The sequence below is a fragment of the Macaca nemestrina genome, chromosome 2 (genome assembly GCF_043159975.1).
Source record: "Macaca nemestrina isolate mMacNem1 chromosome 2, mMacNem.hap1, whole genome shotgun sequence".
NCBI lineage: Eukaryota > Metazoa > Chordata > Mammalia > Primates > Cercopithecidae > Macaca > Macaca nemestrina.
The window spans coordinates 39445353-39470649 of record NC_092126.1 but is presented as its reverse complement, the minus strand read 5'-3'; the positions used below and the strand labels follow the sequence as shown (position 1 = coordinate 39470649).

The 25297-nt window shown below is 41.0% G+C and overlaps 1 protein-coding gene and 1 non-coding gene across 9 annotated transcripts in view; one reads left to right on the top strand and one right to left on the bottom strand.

The window, feature by feature from the left end:
* Positions 1–25297, bottom strand: part of LOC105469922 (NCK adaptor protein 1) — a 94951-nt gene that overhangs the window by 59304 nt on the left and 10350 nt on the right. The window lies entirely within an intron of this gene.
* Positions 19995–20101, top strand: LOC112424666 (U6 spliceosomal RNA). Its single transcript, XR_003015505.1, has one exon. It is a non-coding gene; the product is annotated as a U6 spliceosomal RNA (small nuclear RNA).

The following is a 25297-nucleotide window of genomic DNA, read 5'->3' as shown; positions in this document are numbered from 1 at the left end:
GGGGTTTCAGCATGTTGGCCAGAATGGTCTCGATATCTAGCCCTCGTGATCCACCCACCTCGGCCTCCCAAAGTGCTGGGATTACAGGCATGAGCCACCGCGCCCAGTCGCCCATTCTTTTCCACAGAAACCACAATATAAGCTCTGGCCTACGCTTTTCTACTCCTTCTGCTTCCTGACCAACCTTGGTGCTTTCCCATGGGGCCTTCGATAACATGCCTGTCTCCTGTTTCTAGGTAACAGTGAGTACAAAACTCTTCTTCCATGACAGTCTTTTTGGTCTCTGTAGGTCTTACCATATCTTATTTTGAGACAAGAAGGGAAATAAATAGCAGTAATTAATGAATTGGAAAATAAGGGAAAAAAAAACCCAGAGTAGAGAAGAGTTTCTCAAACTTAAGAATCAAAAAGCATAAACCACAAAGGAAAAGATATTATGGAAAAGGATAAGTACATTAATTTCCTCTTATTTCTTCAAAATCAGCTTTGAGATATAATTCACCTACAAAACTAATTTTAAGTGTACAGTTTAATGAGTTTTGACAAATGTATACAGTTGTGTAACCCACACCACAATCAAGATCTAAAACACTTGCATCACCCAAAAAAGTTATATTATGCCCCTTTACAGTCATTTCTCTCCAGACTGGCAAGCACTGATAGGCTGTCATCAGTTTGCCTTTTCTTGAATTCCATACAAATGGAATCATATAGTTGACTATGTTAAAGTGAAAACTGTTCAGCACATCCCCATTATCAAAAAAATCAGCTTGCCGGGCGCAGCAGCTCATGCCTATAATCCTGGCACTTTGGGAGGCCGAAGCGGGCAGATCACCTGAGGTCAGTAGTTCAAGACCAGCCTGACCAAGATGGAGAAACCCCGTCTCTACTAAAAATACAAAATTAGCTGGGCGTGGTGGCATATGCCTGTAACCTCAGCTACTTGGGAGGCTGAGGCAGGAGAATTGCCTGAACCCAGGAGGTGGAGGCTGTGGTGAGCCGAGATAGTAGCGCCACTGCACTCCAGCCTGGGCAACAAGAGTAAAACTCCATCTCAAAAAAACAAAACAAAAACATCAGCTTATTTCTGAAAAATATAATTAAAAGTACTAATAAGAGAAGAAAATCTAGCAAAATTAGGAACACAGCAAAATGCAGGAAACAACTTACCAGAACAGAACTGAGCAGGTAGCAGGATGGAACTGGAACCTTTGCATTCCAGGGGAAGTAGGATATACACTTACTATAGAAATGAGTTTGCCTTTCCAACCCTGAGTGTCTCTGGACATTTACAGTACCTCAATGGCTTCAAAATGTTTGCTTTGCCAATCTGGGATTCCCTTTAACATCACCTCAAACCAAAGGACTCGTTTAATGGGCAAGAAGATACAACATTAAGCACATGACCATGGCATCCACTGGTCCTACACCACATACCACATCACCTAGAAACTGTGAGGCTAACAAAATCATAAAGTGGTGCATTAAATTAAAAGCTCGATTAAGAAGTCATTCTGCTGGTCATTTGGGATGCAGCATATGCACTGAACCAATGGCTAGGCTATTATATCCCTACTACCTAAGATGCACGGGCTTAAAACCAAGGTGTAGAGAAGTTAGATTAACTCTTCACCATCACTCCCAGTAACGCACTTACAGCATGTGGATTTCCTATCCCCACAATTTAAAATCTCTGCTGTACTAGAGATCCTGAGGGTAATGCTTCCACAGTAGGGGTTCACAGAGCCTAAAGCCACAACCACCACTTGGTCACTATGGGCTTCTCATACTGATGAACAAGCAGGCAAAGAAAGGAATAAATATACTAGCAGTGATAAGAGACCCTGATTATTAGGACCTGTTGTACACAATGGGATTAGGGAGCAATCTGGAATGCAGGGTATTTCCACGCTTGGTAATAGGGCAAACAGGAAATTACAGCAACCATGGCTCAAAACAGGCAAGGCAACTAAAGGCTCAAGTCCCAGAAGGATGGAAGCCTAAAGGACACAAGCAACTTAAACCAGCTTAAATGCTGGCCCAGCATAAAGGAAATCTAGAATAGGTAGTAAAAGAAGGTAATGATGAATAGTAATTCCTGCCTCAATACCAGTAGAAGCAACAGGTACCACTGGCTTATATCACTAACCCTTCTCAAATTTCCATGGAAGATGTCAACACTTGGTGATGGATTAGAATCTATGTAGGGTTTAAGCCAATCTGAGCAAAGCAAGATGTAGATTCTATCAACAGTCTCATGCCTCAAAAACAAACATAAAGAGATGGGACTTAATTAAAATAAAAGGCTTCTGCACAGCAAAGGACACAATCAGCAGAGTAAACAACCCACAGAGTGGAAGAAAATCTTCACCATCTATACATCTGACAAAGGACTAACATCCAGACTCTACAAGGAATTCAAATCTGCAAAAGAAGAACAATCCCATCAAAAAACAGACTCAGGACATGAATAGACAGTTCTCAAACGAAGATACACAAATGGCCAACAAACATATGAAAAAACGTTCAACATCACTAATTATCAGGGAAATGCAAATCAAAACCACAATGCAGTACTACCTTACTCCTGCAAGAATGGCCACAATAAAAAAAAACAAAAAATAGATGTTGGCATGGATATGGTGAAAAGGGAACACTTTTACAATGTTTGTGAGAATGTAAACTAGTATGGAGATTCCTTAAAGAACTGAAAGTAGATCCAGCAATCCCACTCCTGTGTATCTACCCAGAGGAAAAGAAGTCATTATACGAAAAAGATACTTGCACATGCATGTTTACAGCAGCACAATTCACAACTGCAAAAATATGGAACCAGCTCAAATGTCCATCAATTAACAAGTGGGTAAAGAAAATATGGTGTGTATATATACCATGGACTATTACTCAACCATAAAAAGAAATAAAATAATGGCAATTGCAGCAACCTGGATGGAACTGGAGACCATTATTCTAACTGAATTAACTCAGGAATGGAAAACCAAACGTCATATAGTCTCCATTCATAAGTGGGAGCTAAGCTATGAGGACGCAAAAGCATATGAATAAGGGTGGTGGCGTGAGGGATAAAAGACTACACATTGAGTACAGTGTACATTGCTGTTGAGTGATAGTTGTACCCATCTCAGAAATCACCACTAAAGAACTTACTCAGTTCTAGAGGTCATTACAGTTCTACAGGTCATTAAGTCTAAAACAGGTCTTACAGGCATGCTTGGCATTTGCAGCAGCCTGGATGGAGTAGATTACAAAGCTACAATCAAAGCCTGCATTCCTTCAGGAGGCTCTAGAGAAGAACCTGTTCTTTGTCTATGCTAGCTCCTAGAAGCTGCTTACATTCCTTTGCTCTTGGTCGCATCATCAAGATTTCTGCTTTCATCATCACATCCCTTTCTTGGACTAACTGATTCCCTCTGATAAGGACTCGTGTGATTACCAGAACCCACTCAGATAATCCAGGACATCAGTAGCACAGGTGACCGAAAAGAGTGAAACTGGACTTCATCAAAATTAAGATCTTTTAATATACTTTGTATATGAAAGGACACTAAATTAATACAGTGAAAAGGCAACCTACAGAAAGGAATATTTGGAATCACATCTGACAGGACACTGAAATTCAGAATATATAAAGAACTCTTACAAGTCAACAACAACAACAAACAATCCAGCTGGGTGTGGTGACTCACACCTATAATCCCAGCACTTTGGGAGGCTGAGATAGGAGGATCCCTTGAGGCTAAAAAGTTCAAGACCTACCTGGGCAACATAGTGAGACCCCCATCTCTACAAAAAATAAATAAATGTGCCAGGCAGTGGCATACACCTATAGTCCTAGCTACTCAGGAGGCTGAGACAGGAGGATCATTTGAGCCCAGAAGGATGAGATTGCAATGAGCCATGATTATGTCACTGCGTTCCAGCCTGAGTGATACAGTGAGACTTTGTCTCTAAAAAGAATAAAATAAAAGTCCAACACAAAAATGGGGAAGGAACTGAATAGACAGTTCTCCAAAGAAGATATGCAAACAGTGAATAAGCACATGAAAAGATGATCATATCACTAGCCACTAGAAAAATCCAAATCAAAACCACAATGAGATAATACCACCTCACAACCATCACCATGGCTATTTAAAAAAAGATGACGATGACAGAAAATAACAATTGTTGGTAAAGATGTAGAAAATTAGAACCCTTGTGCATTGCTGGTGGGAAGATAAGATGGTACAGCCACTGTGGAAACCCATATGGCAGTTCTTCAAAAAATAAGAAACAGAATTACCATATGATCCAGGCAATTTCACTTCTGGATATAAACCCAAAAAAAGTAAAAGTGAGAACTCAAATAGATATTTGTACACCCATGTTTGTAACAGCATTATTCACAATAGCCAAAAAGTGGAAGCAACCGAAGTGTCCATCATCAGGCCGGGCATGATGGCTCAGCACTTTCGAAGGTTGAGGCGGGTGGATCACCTGAGGTCAAGAGTTCAAGACCAGCCTGACCAACATGGCAAAACGCCCATTTCTATTAAAAATACAAAATTAACCAGGCGTGGTGGCCCATGCCTGTAATCCCAGATACTTGGGAGGCTGAGGCAGGAGAATTACTTGAACCCAGGAGGCGCAGGTTGCAAATGAGCAGAGATCGTGCCACTGCACTCCAGCCTGGACAACAAGAGCAAAACTCCACCTCAGTGTCCATCATCAGTTGAATGAGTAAATAACATGTGGTAAATATAGATTCAGTGGAAAAGTACCAGCCTTTGGTGGAGGAGGAACTTTGACACATGCTACAATGTGAATAAACCTTGAAGACACTGTACTCGGTGAAATAAGCCAGTCATAAAGGACAAATACTGTATGATTTATTTCACTTATACACGGTTCCAAGACTTGTCAAATTCATAGAGACAGAAAGTAGAATGGTGGTTGCCAGAGGCTGGGGGGATGGCAGACTTGGGAGTTGTTGTTTAACGGGTACAGAGTTTCAGGTGGCAAAAATGAAAAAGTTATGCAAACTGGTAGTGGTGATGGTTGCGTAACAATGTGAATATACTTAATACTGTACACTTAAAAATGGTTAAAATGGTAAATTTTATGTTACACATATCTTACCACAATAACTTGTTAAAAACATGTACACGAATGCCAGTAGCCATATTATTTGTAATAGCCATAAGGGAGAAAAAACTCAAATGCCTGTAAACTGATGAATGGATAAAATGTGGTATTAACTGTAAAATTACGTATTATTCAGCAATAAAAAGGAATGAAGTAATAGTATGTGCTGTAACATGGATGAATCTTAAAAACATCAAGTTGCTGGGTGCAGTGGCTCATGCTATAATCCTAGCTCTTTGGGAGGCAGAGGTGAGAGGATCACTTGAGCCCAGGAGTTCAAGACCAGCCTGAGCAACATAGTGAGACTCTCTCTACCAAAAAAAAAAAAAAAAATTAGCCTGGCATGGTGGCACATGCCTGCAGTCCCAGCTACTCAGGAGACTGTGGCAGGAGGATCACTTGTGCCTGGATGACAGAGGTTGCAGTGAGCCGTGATCAAGCACTGCACTACAGTCTGAGCGACAGAGCAAGACCTTGCCTCAAAAAAGAAAAAAACGAAACAAACAAACAAAAAAAACCCACTGAGCTAAGTGAAAGAAAGCAGTCACAAAGGACCATATATTATATGATGCCACTTATATGTAAGGTTCAGAATGAGCAAATGTATAGAGACAGAAGGCAGATTAACGGTTTCCTAGGACGCAGAGAGGGAAGGTTAGGGGTGACAACTAATGAGTATGGCATTGTTTTGGGAGGTGATTAAAATGTTCTAATAAGGCCAGGTGCAGTGGCTCACGAGGTCAAGAGATTGACACCATCCTGGCCAACATGGTGAAACCCTATCCCTACTAAAAATACAAAAAATTAGCCAGGCGTGGTGGCAGGCGTCTGGAGTCCTGGTTACTCAGGAGGCTGAGGCAGGAGAATCACTTGAACCCAGGAGGCAGAGGATGCAGTGAGCCAAGATTTCGCCCCTGCACTTCAGCCTGGTGACACAGCGAAACGCCGTGTCAAAAAAAAAGTTCTAATATTGTGGTGATGGTTGCACAACTCTGAATATACTAAAAGCTGAATTGTATACTTTTAATGAGTGAACTGTATAGTATGTGAATCATATCTCAATAAAACTCTTTTTAAAAACCAACAAGACTAATAACTGAATGGAATCATAAAATAAAGCAAGGGGGGGCCGGGCGCGGTGGCTCACGCCTGTAATCTCAGCACTTTGGGAGGCTGAGGCAGGCAGATCACGAGGTCAGGAGTTCGTGACCAGCCTGGCCAACATGGCAAAACCCCGTCTCTACTAAAAATACAAAAATTAGCTGGGAGTGGTGGCAGGTGCCTGTAATTCCAGCAACCTGGGAGGCTCAGGCAGGAGAATAGCTTGAACCTAGGAGGAGGAGGTTGCAGTGAGCAGAGATCATGCCATTGCACTGCAGCCTGGGCGACAAGAGCAAGACTCTATTGGAGCAGGAGGGGGAGGAGGAGGGGGAGGAGGAGGAGGAGGAGGAGGGGAGAGGGGGGAGAAGGGGGGAGTTGGGACGAGGAAGGAGAAGGAGGAGGAGAAGGAGGAGGAGGAGGAGAAGAAGGAGGAGAAGGAGGAGGAGAAGGAGAAGGAGGAGGAGGAGAAAGACGAGAAGGAGAAGGAGGAGAAAGAGAAGGAGGAGGAGAAGGAGAAGGAGAAGGAGGAGGAGGAGGAGGAGGAGAAGAAGGAGAAGGAGAAGGAGAAGAAGGAAAGAATAACAAAGGCAATGAATAAAAGATAACGAGAACAGAAACATTACAGTATGAATTCTTGCTCTGTCATTTATTATCTGTGTAACACTGATGAAGTTATCAAAACTCTGTGCCTCAGTATAACACCTACCTACAGGATTGCTGTGAGGACTTAACAAAATAGGTAAAACAGTACAGTGTCTGAGACATAGCTGTCTTTCCCTGTCCTATTCTCCTACCTAATGCTAAAAATTCCACCACCAATTTTGTGGAAACACAAATTCAATGACAGTTGTTATCTGAGTTTTATGTTAAAGAAGTTATGTCTGTTCCAGGTGGCAAATAACTTAAAAGTCACCAATTACATGTAACTGGCAAAGCAATTTTCAACTAATTCACTGCAAGATGATATTAAAGCACAGGAAAATATAAACTTTATCTCTCAACTTCTTTTTCTCCTTCTTACCTTCATTTTTAAACAATTCTTTCCTCACCTTCCTGCCTTTGTAACTTATCCTTTATTCCAAACTACCAGTCTTACTTAGGCTGCTATTTATCAGAAGAAAAGGCAACAGTAACTTTTTTCCATTTTATGTTAAGATAGAAAACAAATGCTGAGCATGGCGGTGCACTCCTGAGTAAGGTGAGAAGATCACTTGAGGCCAAGAGTTGGAGGCCTCAGTGCACTATGATGGTGCCTGTGAATAGCCACTGCACTCCAGTCCAGAAAACACAGTGAAACCTTATTTCTATAGAAATAAAATACAATATAAAACATAGGGGCTGGGCACGGCGGCTCATGCTTGTAATCTCAGCACTTTGGGAGGCCGAGGCAGGTGGATCACCTGAGGTCAGGAGTTCGAGACCAGCCTGGCCAACATAGTGACACCCCGTCTCTACTAATAACACAAAAATTAGCCGAGTGTGGTGGCGCACGCCTGTAGTCCCAGCTACTTGGGAGGCTGAGGCACAAGAATCGCTTGAACCCGGGAGGTGGAGGTTGCAGTGAGCTGAGATTGTGCCATTGCATTCCAGCCTGGGCAATAAGAGCAAAACTCCATGTCAGAAAAAAAGAAAAAGAAAGATAGGGAAAAAAATGACTGATCATGTAGCTACAGGACAGTTCCAAACTCTGCTTAAGTGACTCATTAAAGTTCCCTAAACAAAAAATGAACAAACTTTAAAAACATGAGAATGAAAAGGCATAAGGAAAGTTTCCTTTGTGTTCACAGGTCTCTTATTTATCTGGAGACAAAATTGTATGACATCTACAGACTGTGACAGCAATTTCTTAGTACAGCTGGCTCTGTATCCATGGGTTCCGCATCCACGAATTCAATCAGCTGTGGATTTAAAACATTCAGGGAAAAAAAAGGGCCTGTACTAAACGTATACAGGCTTTTTTTCCTTGTCATTATTCCCTAAACAATACAGTATTAACTACCTAAATACCACTTACAATGTATTAGGTAACCTAAAGATGAGTTCAAGTATACAGGAGAATGTGCATAGGTTATATGTAAATACTACCCCATTTTACACAAGACACTCAAGCATCCTCAAATTTTGGTCTCTGCAAGGAGTCTTGGAATGTATTAGGTAACCTAAAGATGAGTTCAAGTATACAGGAGAATGTGCATAGGTTATATGTAAATACTACCCCATTTTACACAAGACACTCAAGCATCCTCAAATTTTGGTCTCTGCAAGGAGTCTTGGAACCAATACCTCATGGATACCAAAGGACAAGTATAATCTATCCATAACCAAGTTTTACCACAAAAGAATAAATAAAACGATAACTATATACTACCTATAGCCAAGTTACTACCAAAAAACATATACTTTAAGTCAGGTGCTCTAAGAAGTTAGTGTTAATACAATTTTATTAACCCATGCTTCCATTTTAAGTATTCCCTCATTTGATTTTAATGTTAATTGAAAATTTACTTTCAAACTATTTTAAAGGACAATGTCTTTCAAAGGGACACCCGCCTTATAAATGCTTCCGGAATAAGATTCAGTAAAAGGATGTGGTTTAGAACAGGTGAAATACCACTGTACTGCTGCTTTTGTACATGTTCAGATGAGAAAACTCCTACTAAAAACATGCCAAAATAAACAAATGTCTATGGAAGCTTTTAAGTTAGTCATTCCAACTTTACAGCATTCTAAAAAGAACATATCTCTTAAGAAAGGTTGCTATAAAGAGCGCAGAACCTTTTCTCCTGTTACAAACCCCTTAACCTTGATGCCTAACTGTATTATCTCACTGTATTTCACTTCAGAAATATTTACTGGACAATGAGTGCACCGAGTAAGCATGCTAAGTGGTTTTAACACATTGTCATTAATCACCACAGCAAACTGATAAAATCAGTATTAATATCACCATTTTTAACTGAAGAAACTAAGGCTTCAAAGGTTTAACTACGCTGGGCGCAGTGGCTCACACTTGTAATCCCAGCACTTTCGGAGGTCGAGGCAGGCGAAATCACTTGAGCCTAGGAGTTCGAGGCCAGCCTGGGCAACATGACAAAATCCCATCTCTACAAAAAACTCAAAAATTAACCAGTCATGGTGGGAAGCACCTGTAGCCCCAGCTACTTAACGAGCTGAAGAGTATCGACCCACTGCACTCCAGCCTGGGTGACAGAGCAAGACCCTGTCTCAAAAAAGTTTAAGTAATGTGCCCAAGGTTATAGCTGGAAAAGACAATTCCTTCCTTTCATAATTTCTATTATGCAAAATTTCAAACACAGATTAAAGAAGAGAACAAAACCACCCCCCTTAAACCCACTATGTAGCTAAAATCATCAATTCATGGTCACTTGTCCATGGCCACAATATCCATATTTTCACCCATTCCTGTTTCCTTGCTGAAATATTTTGAAGCAAAAAACTTTTTTCTGTAAATATTTCAGTGTATAACTCTAAAAATTTGACTGTAAATATTTGTGTATATCTCTAAAAAACAAACATTTTCATCCATAAATATTTAAGTAAATATCTCTAAAACATAAGAACTTCGGCAGGTGCAGTGGCTCACACCTATAATCTCAACACTTTAGGAGGCCGAGGTGGGCAGATCACTTGAGGTCAGGAGTTCGAGATCATCCTGGCCAACATGGTGAAAACCTGTCTCTACTAAAAATACTAAAATTAGCCAGGCATTGTGGCAGGTGCCTGTAATCCCAGCTACTTGTGAGGCTGAGGCACAAGAATTGCTTGAACCCAGCAGATGGAGGTTGCAGTGAGCAAGGCTGTGCCACTGCACTCCAGCTTGGGCCACAGAGCAAGGACCCTGTTTCAAAAAAAAAGACAAGACAACAACTCAAAGCTGTACTCTATCATTCTCGTTAAACTATACTTTCTTACAGAATAAATAAAACCCATGGTACCCTCTGATCTCAAACTACTTAATAAAAGGTAACATTTCAGAACTTTCAAATGCATATGACAAGGAATAGCTATACTGGAGGCAGCCAACCTAATCATCCCTCTTTCTTGAAACTACTGGTTTCCTTACCCCTATATTAAATTGATTTCCCTCCCTCCGTGCCACCTGCTTCTGGTTTCCATTTCTGGCTCCTCATTTTCCTTCCACTGAGCCATCTGCTCTTCTCACATATACCCTCTCTCTAGATAGCTTGTTCATTTTTATGACAACTTCATCGTATCACCTCTGGCCTATGCTCTGTAATTTCAATTGTGTTCTCTAATCCAAGCTACTGTTCCTCAACATTTCTACTTAAATATCTTGCCATCCCCTCAAATTGAATATGCATCATCTCCAAAAATCCAGCTCTTCTATCCTCTTTACCAATCTGTTAATTATAAATCATTATCTTCCAATTCACCCAGGCTCCTTAAGTCACACATCAATTTGTGTTGGTTTTTCTCTTGAAATGTCTCTCATCCATCCTTTTCTGTTCCATTTACACTGACACCACTAAAACTCAAGCCCTCAGCAACTCACCTAAATTATCATAAGAGCCCTTGGTTAAAATTCAACTATCTCCATTTCAGTCTGTTCTATATAACAGATTCCCTTCAACAACATATCTACTGAATGACTAATGTATCCTAAGCATTGGCCAGTTAATGCAGGGATACAACAGTGAGCAAGACAGACACCTCTTTCTAGCAGAGGAAATAAAATATTTTCAAATAAAATATTTTATAGGTTGCAAAAAATGCTATGACAAAGATTAACGCAGTGCTATCATAAAGGACAGAGAATATGAGTGCTACTCTCATTAGAGCTTTCAGTTAGAGATAAAAAATTTAAGTGGAAATTTTAAGGATGAGGAGGAGGCAGTCATGTAAATATTTAAAGTAGAGTGCTCCAAGCGAAAGAAACTGCAAAGCACATAGGTTCCAGGAGGGGGAAAAAAACTCACGTTATAGAAAATGACCGAGTCTAACATGGCTAGAGAACAAGGGCAAAAGTGGTACAATGTGAGGTTGGGAGAGAGACAGGCCAATTTTATTCTACATGTAATAAGAAGTAATAAGAAGTAGGCCAGGCATGGGGGCTCATGCCTGTAATCCCAGCGTTTTGGGAGGCCAAAGTGGACAGATCACCTGACGCCAGCAGTACGAGACCAGCCTTGGCCAACATGGTAAACGCTGTGTCTACTGAAAAACATAAAAAATTAGTTGGGCACGGTGACGCATGCCTGTAATCCCATTTACTTGGGAGGCTGAGGCACAAGAATTGCTTGAACCCGGGAGGCAGAGGTTGCAGTGAGCTGAGATCCCACCACTGCACTCCAGCCTGGGCAACAGAATGAGACTCTGTCTTTAAAAAAAGTCATGTAATAAGAAGGGTTTTAAGCAAGGAAATTATAATCCAATATACGCTGTGACAGAGACTGCTAGTATTCACTAATGACTGTGTTCTCTTCATTAGAACACTGCTATACTACATTTCCCAGCCAACCCTGCAATTAGATAAGATCACATGACTCAGTTCTGACCAATGGAACTGAGAGGGTAAAAGTGATATAAGCCACTTCTAGTCTCGACCTTAAAATCTTTCTCCACACACACTACCCCTTCCAAAACAATCTGAGAAGCCAAAGCTGATTATGGTGGCGACATAAGATACAGGTGCCTGTGCTCCAAGTGACTGCATGAAGCAAAGGTGCCCCTCAACACACACACACACACACACACACACACACACACACACACACCCTGTGATGTGAGAAAGCAATGTAAACTTTCATTGTATTATGCTGCCATGTAAGATTTACTGTTATATCGTTAATGCAGAAATCTTAAAAACATTTCTCTGGCTGTTGTGTGCTGCTGTGTGAAGAATGAGTTAAGTGGACAGACAAAAGTAAAAATAAAAAGACCAGTTCAGACTCAACAAAAACATAACCCAAATGAAAAATGGGCAAACGAACGAAATAGACATTTCTCAAAATATATACAAATACCCAACAAGCACATGAAAAGATGCTCATTATCGCTAGCCATGATGGAAACGCAAATCAAAACCAGAGATACCGCCATTAAGATAGCTACTTTTTAAAAAAAACACAGAAAACAAGTGTTAGTGAAAATGTGATGATATTAGAACTCTTGTGCACTGTTAGTGATAATGTAAAATGGTGCAGCTGCTATGGAAAATGGTATGGTGGTTCCTCAAAAAATAAAAAATAGTTTACCATATAATCCAGCAATTCAACTTCTGAGTGTATATCGAAAAACTGAAAGCAGGAACCTGAACAGGTATTTCTACACCCATGTTCATAGCAACATTATTCTTAGCAGCTAAAATGTGGAAGCAACCCAAGCTGCTCAATCAACAAATGAATGGATAAACAACATATGGTATATATAAGCAATGGAATATTATTCAGCTTTAACAAGGAAGAAAATTTTTGACATGTGCTACAAAATGGATGAACCTTCAGGACATTAAGTGAAATAAGCCAGTCATGAAAAGACAATATATGACTGCATTTATATGAGATACCTAGAGCAAACAAATTTACACAAACATAAAGGAGAAACATAAAGAACAGTGGTTACCAGGGGCTAGGAGGAGGGGAGACTTGGGGAGTTGTTAGTATGCATACAGTTTCAGTTTTACAAATGAAAAAGTTCTGGGGACTGGTTGTACAACAATGCGATTATACCTAACAATACTGAACTGTTTACTTAAAATGGTTAAGAAGTTCAACTTTACGCTTATGCAGTTTACCACAATAAAAACAGAAGCTGGACATGGTGACTCACGCCTGTAATCCCAGCACTTTGGGAGGCCGAGGCGGGCAGATCATGAGGTCAGGAGTTTAAGACCAGCCTGCCAATATGGTGAAATCCCATCTCTACTAAAAATACAAAAATCAGCTGGGCATAGTGGCGAGCACCTGTAGTCCCAGCTACTCAGGAGGCTGAGGCAGAAGAACTGCTTGAATCCAGGAGGCAGAGGTTGCAGTGAGCCAAGACTGTACCACTGCACTCCAGCCTGGGTGACAGAGTGAGATTCTGTCTCAAAAAATAAAATAAAGTAAGAGGCCAACAGTGTAAGTGAAGAGATGATGGTTGCTTGACTTGAGTGGTGTGGTGATGCAGATAGAGAACAGAAGAATTCAAGATGTATTTGGAGGTAGAAAAGATAGGATTTGCTGATGGACTGGAAGTATGTGAGAGTTAGAATGAGGAAGAGAAAGGTATCAAGTATGACACCTGGCTTCTAGCTACTGAGTGGATGGCAATACCATTTAATGAAATGATAAAGACAGGAATGAACAAATGTAGGGTGGAGGGCAGAAAGCAGACCTGGAGTGCAGTTTAAGAATGAAGGGATCAACAGTCTGTTGGCTGAGTGTGGTAGCCTAACACCCGTAATCCCCACACTTTGGGAGGCTGAGGTGGAAGGACTGCTTGAGCCCAGGAGTTCAAGACCAGCTAGAGCAAAGAAGTGAGAACCCCATCACCACAAAGGGTCTAAAAATTAGCTAGTATGGTGGCACACACACCTAGGTGGTCTTGGCTACATGGGAAGCTGAAACATGAGGATCCCTTCAACTTAGGAGGTTGAGGCTGCACTGAGCCATGTTTGTACCACTGCACTCTAGCATGGGTCACAGAGCAAGACGCTACCTCAAAAAAAAAAAAAAAAAAAAAGTTTGTTGATTGTCTTAAGTTCAAGATATCCATGAGATATCAAGTGGCAGCATCAAGGAAACACATTCTCACTGTTCTGGAGGCCAGAAGTTTGAAATCAAGGTACTTCAGGCAGGAACATGTTCTTTCTGAAGATGCTAGGAAGAATCTGCTCCAGGCTCCCTTCTAGTTGGCTTGTAGATAGTCATCTTCTCCCTGGTGTTCTGTCTGTGTGTCAAAATCTCCCCCTTTTGTAAAAGGTCTGAAGTCATGCTGGATTAGGGTCCACCCTAATAACCTCTTGTTTACCTCTGTAAAGATCCCATTTTGAAATAAGGTGGTTTTTTTTGTTTTTGTTTTTGGTTTTTTTTTTGAGACGGAATCTCACTCTGTCGCCCAGGCTGGAGTGCAGTGAAGCAATCTCAGCTCACCGCAAGCTCCGCCTCCTGGGTTCACGCCATTCTCCTGCCTCAGCCTCCCGAGTAGCTGGGACTACAGGCGCCCACCACGACGCTCGGCTAATTTTTTTGTATTTTTAGTAGAGACAGGGTTTCACGACGTTAGCCAGGGCAGTCTTGATCTTCTGACCTCGTGATCTGCCTGCCTCGGCCTCCTAAAGTGCTGGGATTACAGGTGTAAGTCACTGCGCCCGGCCATATATATATATACACACACACACATATACACACACACACATATACATATATATACACGCAAATATATATACACACACATATATATAAGTTCTAGGGTACATGTACACAACGTGCAGGTTTGTTACATAGGTATACATGTGCCATGTTGGTTCGCTGCACCCATCAACTCATCATTTACCTTAGGTATTTCTCCTAATGCTATCCCTCCCCCAGCCCCCACCCTCCAACATGCCCCAATATGCGATGTTCCCCACCCTGGGTCCATGTGTTCTCATTGTTCAACTCCCACTTATGAGTGAGAATATGCAGTGTTTGGTTTTCTGTCCTTGTGGTATTTTGCTGAGAATGGTGGTTTCCAGCTTCATCCACGTCCCTGCAAAGGACATGAACTCATCCTTTTTTATGGCTGCATAGTATTCCATGGTGTATATGTGCCACATTTTCTTTATCCATTCTATTATTGATGGACATTTGGGTTGTTTCCAAGTATTTGCTATCGTGAATAGTGCACATAAGGTCACATTCTCAAGTACTAGGGATTAGGAATTCAACATATCTTTTTGAGGGAGATGTAACTCAACCCATATCTGACTAAACAACTCTTTATTTTAGATTCTGTTACAGTAATTGGTATGGTCTCTATTTTCCTGACTGGGCTTTAATTGAAAGTGTATATCTATTTTCTTTCATTTTTCCAGGGTACCCAGAGAGCCTCTCATTCTGCAAAATCATGTTCCTTGATTCTGGGAATTTTTCTTGAATATTTTACTGATAATTCCTTCTTTTCTCTGATGTCTATTAGTACTTCTGTTATTTGGAAGTTGACCTCTGACTATTTTTCTTTTCTCACTTATTTTCCATCTTTTCCTGTACTTTATGAAAGGACTCCTTTACTCTAACTTCAACCTTTCTATTGAGTGTTCTATTGAGCCTTTTTTTTGTTGTTCTGATCGTTCCCAGTTTTTTTTTCTATTTCTTTTGGTTTCTTATATGAGAAGTTTTCTTCATATGCCTGGTGATACTTGATTATCTCCTCATATTTAAAAGGAGGGTCATAAAAGCTATTGTAAATAACATAGATTCTCTTCTTGGGCTAGTAAGAGAACCATCCTCCAAATTCCTACTTGATTGTCAGAATTCTGGAAGCCAAAGAGAAGAGGCCTCAGTAAGGGTCTCAATACTGAGCACTTCAACTTAATTCAGTGTTTTCTGTAGAACGCTTGACCTCCAATTGTGTCTACTGCCCACCCTCAGTGTCAGAAACAATCGTCAGTCTTCTGCTGGGGTATTCAAGAAGGCAGTCATTCGGCAATACAAACTAACGAAGGAATCTAGATTCAAGCTTTCTTTAAAAAAAAAAAAAGCTTTATTGAGATATAACTCAGATATCATAAAACTCATTTAAAGAGTACAATTCAATGTTTTAGTCTGTCTAGAGTTGTGCAACTATTACCACAATGAATTTTAGAACATTTTTGTCACCCCAAAAAGAAACTCCATACCCTAGAGTCACTTCCCATTTCCCTCTAACCTCCCTTACTCCCAGTCCTACGCAACCACTCTATCTCTACAAATACACAATTTCTGGACACTTCATACAAATGGAATCATACAATGTGGTCTTTAGTATACTTAGCATGTTTGTTTGTTTGTTTTTGAGACAGAGTCCCACTCTGTCACTCTGGCTAGAGTACTGTGTTGCTATCTTGGCTCACTGCAACCTCTACCTCCCTGGTTCAAATGATTCTCCTCCTTCAGCCTCTCGTGTAACTGGGATTATAGGTGCCCGCCACCACAAATCCAGCTAATTTGTGTGTTTATAGCTGAGACGGGGTTTCACCATGTTGGCCAGGCTGGTCTCAAACTCCTGACCTCAAGTGATCTACCCGCCTTGGCCTCCCAAAGTGCTGGGATTACAGGTGTGAGCCACCGTGTCTGGCCCACTTAGCATGTTTTAAAGGTTTATTTGTGTTATAGCATGTATCATACAATTCTGTGGTTGTCTGTGACTGGCTTCTTTGACAGCATAATGCTTTCAAGGTTCATCATGTTATAACATGTATCAGTTCTGTATTCCTTTTTACTGCCAAATAGTATTCAATTGTGCAGATACACATTATATGTAACCTTATCAGCTGATGGACAACTTGAGTTGCTTCTACTTTGGGGCTATTATGATTGAGCTGCTTCTTAACAGATTTTCAAGAAACCCTCCTATTTTTAGCACCACTCTCACCTCCTCCCTGCCAAAAATACCTGATGCTACCAATTCCTGAGCCTGAGGAGTATTTTCTACTTTTGCTCCTGCCAGTTAGGATTGAACATTTTTAAGTCTACTAAGAAGTTTATCATCAGTTCACTTGCTTTCCAATTTCCAAATTTTATTGTTACTGTCTCTTCTTTCATTCTCTCCACTTGTGTAGTTCAAATCTTCTAAAAGTATCCTTTACTGTCACCTTGCTGGGCTATCAAAGGGAGTAAAAGTAAATGTGTCTTTTTTTTTTTTTTGAGATGGAGTCTCGCTCTGTCACCCAGGCTGGAGTGCAGTGGCACAATCTCGGCTCATTGCAAGCTCCACCTCCCAGGTTCACGCCATTCTCCTGGCTCAGCCTCCAGAGTAGCTAGGACTACAGGCACCTGCCACCACATCTGGTTAATTTTTTGTATTTTTAGTAGAGGTGGAGTTTCACCATGTTAGCCAGGATGGTCTGGATCTCCTGACCTCGTGACCTGCCCGCCTCGGTCTCCCAAAGTACTGGGATTACAGGTGTGAGGCACCGTACCCGGCTGTAAATGCATCTTTCACTGAGACATTTTTACTTAGAAGTCCTTTCAATTATTTTTAGCCTTCATTCTTTCTCATGTATAGATCTGAAGGCTGTAACTCTTCCTCTAAGCATGGCTCTATACACATTCTTTAAGCTATACTATATTTTCATGGTTCTTTTCAAAATAGTTTAATGTTATTTCTTCTCTAATACCTGAATTACTCAGGAATATATTGCTTATTTTCAAACAGCTGACAATTTTCTAGTTTTTTTGGTAACCCATTTCTGGCTTAATTCCAACATGTCAGAAAATACTCAAGAATTGATCATTTTGACTTTTTTATTGTCCAGCATGTGTCAATTTGGGAAAAACTTTCATAGGCACTTAAAAAGTTTGCATTCTGTAGGTATTAGGTGAAATGTTTAATGCATGTCAATCAGATTCATTTGATAATTAGTGTTTAAATCTTTTATATATTTTTGTCTCATTATTCTAATTAGAGAGGCATGCTGAAATATCTCATATTATGCTTACCGATTTGTCTAATTCTTTTAGTTTTGTCCATTTTTTGCCTACCATACTGGCAAAGATTAGAAAGAATGGTAACACAGTTAAGAAACCCTGTGGTGGCCGGGTGCGGTGGCTCACGCCTGTAATCTCAGTACTTTGGGAGGCCGAGGCAGGTGGATCACGAGGTCAGGAGATCGAGACCACCCTGGCTAACATGGTGAAACCCCGTCTCTACTGAAAAATACAAAAAATTAGCCGGGCGTGGTGGCAGGTACCTGTAGTCCCAGCTACTCAGGAGGCTGAGGCAGGAGAATGGCGTGAACCCGAGAGGCGGAGCTTGCAGTGAGCGGAGATCGCGTCACTGCACTCCAGCCTGGGCGACAAAGCGAGATTCCATCTCAAAAAAAAAAACAAAGAAAGAAACTCTGTGGTAAAGGTGTAAATTGGAATGTCTTTTCCAGATTGCAGTTTGGCAACAGTCAGCAACATTTTAAATAAACATCTGTATCTTCGAAACCAGTTATTTTACATTTAGAAATTGATCTTAGGCAGGAAGGGAGATCCAGACAGGCTCTTCATGGATACCAAACACTGCTTAGCAGTTACACTGATTTGTAAATTCTAACTGAAGCCTTACAGCTACCCTTTAAGTATTATTCCCATACTAGAGATGAGAAAAAAAATGAAGTTTTCAGCCACGTAAAAAAAAAAAAAAAAAAATGCGTGGCCAGGCGCGGTGGCTCACGCCTGTAATGCCAGCTCTTTGGGAGGCCGAGATGGGAGGATCACGAGGTCAGGAGATCAAGACCATCCTGGCTAACACGGTGAAACCCCTTCTCTACTAAAAAATACAAAAAATTAGCTGGGCGTGGTGGCGGCGCCTGTAGTCCCAGTTACTCGGGAGGCTGAGGCAGGAGAACGGCGTGAACCCGGGAGGGGGAGCTTGCAGTGAGTCGAGATTGCACCACTGCACTCCAACCTGGGCGACAGAGTGAGACTCCGTCTCAGAAAAAAAAAAAGTATATTCTTTGTAGGAATAAAAGGAGAAACAGCTTTATTAAAGAAAATCAGGAACTTTATAACAGAAACAAAATAGGCAAAGTTTTTTGGCTTAAAAAACAAAACAAAACACCTTTAGATTTATACATACGCTGATGCAGAAGGATGTTTATAAAAGCCAAGCTAGAAAACAAAGTATGGCATGTGATCCCATTTTTTTTCAATTGTGCATGAATTTACATGTTCATAGAAACTGGCCGGGCACAGTGGCCTACACCTGTAAATCCCAGCACTTTGGGAGGCCAAGGCAGGTGAATCAATTGAGCCCAGAAATTAGAGGCCAGCCTGGGTAACATGGTGAAACCCCATCTCTACAAAAATTACAAAACTTGGCCAGTCATGGTGGCACCTGACTATAGTCCAGCTACTTAGGAGGCTAAGGTGGAAGGATTGCTTGAGCGCAGGAGGTGGAGGTTGCAGTGAGCCAAGATCACGCCACTGCATTCCAACTGAGTGACAGAGCCATAACCTGTCTCAAAAACAAACAAAAGTCTAAAAAAACAATAAATGACAAAGACATCATTTAGAGGAAAGAAAAACAAAATTACACAAGAAGCCTTTTATAATTACTAGAAATTAGATTGCTCATACTATTAAGATGAAACATACCTGAGCCTTCTGGAAGCCAAGACTTAAAAACACATTTTACTCTATTTCCTGAACAATGTAATTGAGTATAACACATGACCCACATTAATTATCCCTCTCACCTCTGACATCACGGGAAAATATACAAATACAGACAACACACACATATATGTGTATATATAAATATATGTATATTACTGCCTCAGCTTCTTAACTAAAGCCAATTTATTCCCGCAGCTATGATACGCTAACTATGAAGAATGGGGAAACGGGCAGTTGTAGGCCCAAAAGAATAGGCTCAAATCATATTTTAAATGAGCCTTTTTTTAAAAATCAGCCCTCTTTAAAGTATATGAGCCTCCTATGCTCTGCATTTAGATGACAAGAACAATGCATGTGTATACACATTATGTGTTCTGTGATTTCTTTTTTCAACATTTTGCTTTTCCTACTCTTTAAGATTTTCTATTAAAGAAGTATCTTGTGCTCACTTCAGCAGCACATATACTAAAACTGGAATGATACAGAGAACATTAACATGGCCCCTGCAGAAGGAGGACACACAAATTCGTGAAGTGTTCCATATTTTTAAATTTTTTAAAAAATGTATCTCATCCCTTGGAGAGCAGAGTATATCCTAGCAATTTTTACTTGTAACTTCCATCATATGCATTAGACTAAATCAGAGAGCTTCAGGAAGTTTCAGGATTATAAATTGAAGTTTCTTTATAGGAATAAAAGTAGTAGTAGTTTAAAAATAGCTTTATTAAAGGAAATCAGGAACTTTATAACAAGGATAGAGTAAACAAACTCATTCTGTTAAAAAGAAAAGTAAATATTTTAGTCTCTGTGGGCTTGAGTCTCTGTCACATACCCATTTTTTCCCCAGCCCTTTAAAAATGTAAAAACCATTCTTATCTTAGGGCAGTAAAAATAACTGTTTTGGAGAGGTGATAATTAAAACTGGATTTAATACATAAATGTTTTCTTTAAAGAAACCCACAAGAGCAAAATATACAGACAAGCAAACAGTAGCAACAAAATTTCAGAAGCTAAAAGATGGACAACTGGTAACTCACTCACTTAGTAAATTCTAGAAAGGTGAAGCCTAAACCCTGAGTTGAAAACCCCAATTTATATCTTGGAATCCTCCAAACATACAGGAATTGGCAGCACCAGGTGGTACTGCCTGAACTGGATGGAAGAGGAAATTAAGGAAGACTTAGTGAAAGCTGCCTGAGAAGCAGACACATCCTTAGAAGCTACCCAAATCTACCTGATGGTTGGCTACCCACTCTCAGTAACAGAAGTCTGTTGGTTTATTCTCCAGAAAGCCTTTTTTGGTTTTGGTTTTGTTTTTTGAGACAAGGTCTCACTCTGTCACCCAGGCTGGAGTGCAATGGCACAATCCCCATCTTGGCTCACTGCAATCTCCGCCTCCTGAGATCAAGCAATCCTCCCACCTCAGGCTCTCAAGTATCTGGGCTAGGCAGGCGCACACCACCATATCCAGCTAAATTTTGTATTTGTTATAGAGATGGGGTTTCACCACGTGGCTCAGGCTGGTCTCGAATTACTGGGCTCCGGACAATCTGCCCGCCTCAGTCTCCCAAAGTGCTGGGATTAACAGGTGTGAATGACCATGCCCAGCCTTGTTTTTGTTTTATTCAGAGTCCCTGAACTAGGAATCACCAGTATAATTAAAGGTCTAAGTACTCTATCAAAAATAGGGGAATGACAGTCTGCTCCTGCACACCAAAATGAAACAAAAAACTAGTGGCCATCCTTCAACCCTCAAGCAAACTGAGTTTTCCCTCATGAACGTGGCCTGATAGGAAACATCTGGGCATCAGAGTTTTCTCAAAATAAAAAAATGCTCACTTGGATAATGAAATTCAAAGTCTGTAAATCCCAATCAATTCAGGGTTTTCAGCTATCAATCACCCAAGCATTACTGATAGCTGAAGTAAGACTGACATACAAGTTAGAGACCAAAACAAATAAATGGAGAAAAGTCAACTTAGAAAAAACAGTCTGCGGCCAGGCACAGTGGTTCACATCGGTAATCCCAACACTTTGGGAAGCTAAGGCGAGAGGTTCACTTGAGCCCAGGAGCTTGAGACCAGCCTGGGCAACATAGCAAAAGCTTGTCTCTACAAAAAATATGAAACTTAGCTGGGCATGGCAGTGCTTGCCTGTGGTCGCAGCTACTGAGGAAGGTGACGTGGGATGATTATCTCCCCTGGGGAGGTTGAGGCTGGGAGGCTGAAACTAGAGAGGCTAAGACTGCAGTGAGCCATGATTGCACCACTGCACTCCAGCCTGGGTGACAGAGTAAAACCTTCTCTCAAAAAAAAAAAAAAAAAAACAAGAAAACAAGACAATCTGCAAGGAGAAAAAATATTTTTACAGAAGTCACTTAGGCCAGATGTGGTGGCACACACCTGTAATCCCAACACTTTGGGAGGCCAAGGCAGGAGGATCACTTGGGCTCAAGAGTTTGAGACCAGCCTGGGCAACATAGTAAGACCTTGTCTCTACTTGGAAAAAAAAAATAATAATAGCCAGGTGTGGTAGTGCACCCATGGTCCCAGCTACTCAGGAAGCCAAGGCAGAAGGATCACTTGAGCCTGGAAGGTCGAGGTGCAGTGAGCCCCAATCACACCACTGCACTCTGACATGGGCAACAGAGCAAGACTCTGTCTCAAAAAAACTTAAAAAGTCATTTATAGGCTCAGAAATTAGAGAACATATCGCATCCATGAAACATGAAAAAACACCAGATGCTATATAAAAAGAAATATTTAAGAAAACAAAAAATCTCTTGAGAAATCAAAATCTTGACAACAAAAATAAAAAATTCAACAGAAGGCTTGGGAAATAAAGCAATGTCCCAAATAAAACAGAGCAAAAGACTAGGAGGTGGAAAATAGGAGAAAAAAAGAAATTAGAAAACTAGCCTAAGAGACCCAAATAAATGACAAAAGTTTCAGGAAAAAGAATAGGGAGAAAACCATTGTTATGGACTGAACTGTGTCTGTTCTCCCCTCCCTCCAAATCCTTAGGTTGAAGCCCTAACACCTAATGTGACTGTATTTGGAAATAAGGTCTTTTAGGAGATAATTAAGACTAAATGAGGTCATAGGATGGAGCCCTAATCCAATTAAAAAAAGCTCTCTCTCCACTGAAAACCCATGTAAGGACACAGCAAGAAGACAGTGGTTTACAAGTCAGAAAGAGAAGCCTCATCAGAAACTAACCCTGATAGCCAATTATTCTTTTTTGTTTATTCGTTTGAAATGGAATTTCCTTCTGTCGCCCAGGCCGGAGTGCAGTGGCATGATCTTGGCTCACTGCAACCTCTGCCTCCCAGGTTCAAGTGATTCTCCTGCCTCAGCCTCCCAAGTAGCTGTGACTATAGGCACTCACACCAAGCCCAGCTGTTTTTGTATTTTCACTTGAGATGGGATTTCACCATGTTGGCCAGGCTGGTCTCAAACTCCTGGCCTCAAGTGATCTCCCCGTCTCAGGCTCCAAAAGTACTGGGATTACAGGCGTGAGTCACCACACTCAGCTACATCTTATTCTTGAACTCTACTCTTCAGAACTGTGAGAAAATACATTTGTTGTTTAAAAAACCCAGTCTGTGGTATTGTTATGACAGTGCTCAAAGACTAATACACCTGTCAATAAAATAATTAAAGAAAATGTCCCAGAACTAATGAATTTTACAGAGTCAGAAGGTACACAAATATCCAGGAAAAAATGTTAAAAATAGACGTAACGCCAAGCTACAACCTTATGAAATTTCAGAATATAGGAAACACAAAATTCCAGAAAAGCAAAACATTTTTATACTCAAGAATTAGAATATCTTCAGACTTTCAAAAGGATGACACGCTAGAAAACAATGAAGCAAGGCCTTCAGAATTCTGAAGGCAAATTATTTCCAGCCTAGAATCCTTAGCCAACCAAATCAAGCATGAAAACAAACAAAAAAAAAGTTTTCATTAATGCAAGATCTCAGTCTTCCACAGGAATCTATTGTATGATATACTCCATCAAATGGAGGGGTTAAACAAAAAACAAAACAAACAAAAACACTACATGATTCATGGAAAGGGAAAAAAAAGATTTAACACAGCAGAAAGACAAAGGGAGTCGCTAGTTTTATCAGAAAGGAAGAAATGCCAGGAAACTACTATGTATCAGCCATAGAGGGCCAGATCAAGCAAGTTCAAAAACTGCTAAAGACAGCACAATTCTACTCCAATGCATGTATGATACCAGCCAGAAGAAATGAGTGCGTATGTTCGTTAAAGACCTGTAAATGGGCCACGCGTGGTGACTCATGCCTGTAATCCCAGCACTTTGGGAGGCCGAGGCGGGTGGATCACCTGAGGTCAGGACTTCAAGGTCAGTCTGCCTGGCCAACATAGTGAAATCCCGTCTCTACTAAAAATACAAAAATTAGCCAGGTGTAGTGGCGAGTGCCTGTAATCCCAACTACTTGGGAGGCTGAGGCAGGAGAATCACTTGAACCTGGGAGGTGGAAGTTGCAGTGAGCTGAGATCACGCCACTGCACTCCAGCCTGGGTGACAGAGCAAGACTCCATCTCAAAAAAATTTTTTTTAAAATTTTAAAAACTGTAAATGAATGCTGACAACAGCTTTATTCACAATAGCCAAAAACTGAAAACCAAATGTCCAATTTTTTAAAAATTACATTATATTCATCCAATGGAATACTACCATCATTGAAAAGGAACTATGGCTGCACCCTACATCATAAATGAATCTCACAAACACAATGTTAAGCAAAAGTAGCCATCCACAAGAAGGTATACATGCTATATGGTACTGTATTAGTCCACTTTCATGTTGCTGATGAAGACTGAACAATTTACAAAAGAAAGAGGGTCAATGGACTCACAGTTCCAGGTGGCTGGAGAGGCCTCACAATCATGGCACAAAGTGAAAAGCATGTCTCATGTAGCGGCAGACAAGAGCACTTGTGCAGGGAAACTCCCATTTTTAAAAATCATCAGATCTTGTGAGACTTACTATCACAAGAAAAGCATAGCAAAGGCCCATCCCCACGATTCGATTACCTCCCACCAGGTTCCTCCCACCACACATGGGAATTGTGGGAGCTACAATTCAGGATGAAATGTGGGTGGGGACACAGCCAAACCATATCATTTCACCCCCTGCCCTGTCCAAATATTATGTCTTCACATTTCATAACCAATCATGCCTTCCCAATAGTCTCCCAAAGTCTGAACTCATTTCAGAACTCAGAAGTTCACAGTCCAAAGTCTCATCCGAAACAAGGCAAGCCCCTTCTCTGCCTATGAGCCTGTAAAATCAAAAGCAAGGTAGTTACTTCCAAGATGGGGGTACAGGCATTGGGTAAATACAGCCATTCCAAATGGGAGAAATAGCCCACAACAAAGGGGCTAAAGGCCCCTTGCAAGTCCGAAATCCAGCTGGGCAGTCAAATCTTAAAGCTCCAGAATGATCTCCTTTGACCCCATGTCTCACATCCAGGTCATGCTGATCCAAGAGGTGGGTTTCCATGGTCTTGGGCACCTCCGACCCTGTGGCTTTGCAGAGTACAGTCTCTCTCCCAGCGGCTTTCACGGGCTTGCAGTGAGTGTCTGCAGCTTTTCTAGGCACGTGGTGCAAGCTGTCAGTGGATCTATCATTCTGGAGTCTGGAGGATGGTGGCCTTCTTCTCACAGCTCCACTAGGTGGTGCCCCAGTAGGGACTCTGTGTGGGGGCT